The 1,972-nt window shown below is 42.7% G+C and overlaps 1 protein-coding gene across 1 annotated transcript in view; it reads right to left on the bottom strand.

Moving 5' to 3' along the window:
• The window catches only part of THSD7B (thrombospondin type 1 domain containing 7B), an 848,738-nt gene that overhangs the window by 387,538 nt on the left and 459,228 nt on the right, over positions 1 to 1,972 (bottom strand).

Raw genomic sequence — 1,972 nt, 5'->3', positions numbered from 1 at the left:
AAAAAAAAAATGGCAGATTTTGAGGGCCCAGGCCTGACCTCAAAATCAGAATCTCTTAGGATTTTAACAAGCATCGCTGGTAATTCTGAGCTGGAAATGCATGGGCCACGCTTTCAGAAACCTGTTCAAATCCTTGTTTTACCCTTGGACCAATCTGGGTTACTGCAAGGCTACCCATGACCACAATTTTGCATTTCAACATTATATTTTTGGGTTTTATTTAAAAAACACAAACAGGGGTGCCTGGGTGGCTTAGTCGGTTAAGCATCTACCTTCAGCTCAGGTCCTGGGATCGAGCTGGTGCCAGGCTCCCTGCTCAGCAGGGAGTCTGCTTCTCTTTCTCCCTCTGCCCCTCCCCCGATCATGCTCTCTCTCTCTGTCTCACATAAACAAAATCTTTAAAAAATAAATAAAAAACACCAACAAACATAAAACCATGAAACCTTTTATTTAATTTCCTATGGACACACTGCCTCAGTTGGTGACCTCCGTTGGAGTGTGAAATTGCAGCAGGAAATGCCTTCTGGGAATTAGCAATTGAATAGGCTTTGGTTTCCAGGAGATACTCATATGATTTCATTAAAAATAATAATAAGCAGGGGTGCCTGGGTGGCACAGCAGTTAAGCGTCTGCCTTTGGCTCAGGGTGTGATCCCGGCGTTACGGGATCAAGCCCCACATCAGGCTCCTCTGCTATAAGCCTGCTTCTTCCTCTCCCACTCCCCTTGCTTGTGTTCCCTCTCTCACTGGCTGTTTCTGTCTCTGTCAAATAGATAAATAAAATCTTTAAAAAAATAGTAATAATAATAAGCAAGCAGACTGATGGACATAGGAATGAGTGAATGAATGAATATAAACAAAAAGTATGAACCATGTTTTTAACTTGTATGTTTGCCAGGAAACCAGAGATAAATCTGATTCTCAAAGTCCCACATCTTCTGTCACTGATATCACTGTGCGTGTTCTTGCAGTAAACTACAAAATCATTTATGAAAAAAATTTAGTTGTTAAGGCATATCAACTTTCCTCTTAGCAGTTTGCTAGCTTTGCTTAAGCAGGTTGCTTCTAACTGGCATCCATTTATTTGACACGGATTTACTGAGTTCTGTTCTGTCTTGAGTTTATTACTAGGCACTTTGGGGAATGAAAGTAGAAAAGGTTCCAGCCTTCAAAGATTTCATGTCCCTTCAGAGAGACACAAAACACCTTTACTGGTAGTTAGGATGCAAGCAACTCAGACAGGGTTATGGGACTCAAGAGAGAGGAGTGGTTGTTTCCAGCAGAAGGATGAGGACAAATTCTGTGGAGGAGGCAAGGATTTACACCTTGGTTAGATCTGGGCAAGCAGCAGATAAGGAGAAAGTGATTCTAGACAGTGGAATTCTGGCTTTCCTTACTCCTTTCTCTCCCAGCACTCTGATCTTCTGCCTAGCATGTATTTTGATTTGTACCTGCATGTTCATTGGGTAATCGTGGGTTCAATGCCGCCATTTCCCTCTAGCAGACTCTACCCTCCATCGTGGAGGGGTCTGCGTCTTCACTCACCACTCTGCATACATGCACGCGGTGCCGAGCACAATGGCTGGAACACACTGATGGTTCAGCCAATGTTTACTGCTGACCGAGTGGATAAGAGCCTAGGCTACCACACGGTTTTGCCCTCTATCAGTGTTGCAATCTTGGGTGCTATCCCTAAGCCTCTCTTTCCTCATATGTTAAATGGAGTAATAATAGTTCTTTCCATATAGGATGGAGGTAAGAATAGGATAATGAGTATCAATAAATTATGGTTTTTATTAATTTGATAGGAAGAGGCAGTGAGAAGAAGCAAAGGCATGCTGATATTATAGCCTTTTAGTGATAAGTCTGACATTGTCTAGGTTTTTTCCCTATAACCGTACGGGCTCACGAGGCAAGGCAATGTGGCAGGTTTAATGTAAGCCGGGTATTTTTACCGGCTCTTTGCTTCTTTT

This window comes from Ailuropoda melanoleuca, chromosome 2 (genome assembly GCF_002007445.2).
Source record: "Ailuropoda melanoleuca isolate Jingjing chromosome 2, ASM200744v2, whole genome shotgun sequence".
NCBI lineage: Eukaryota > Metazoa > Chordata > Mammalia > Carnivora > Ursidae > Ailuropoda > Ailuropoda melanoleuca.
This window is presented reverse-complemented; position numbering and strand designations above follow the sequence as displayed.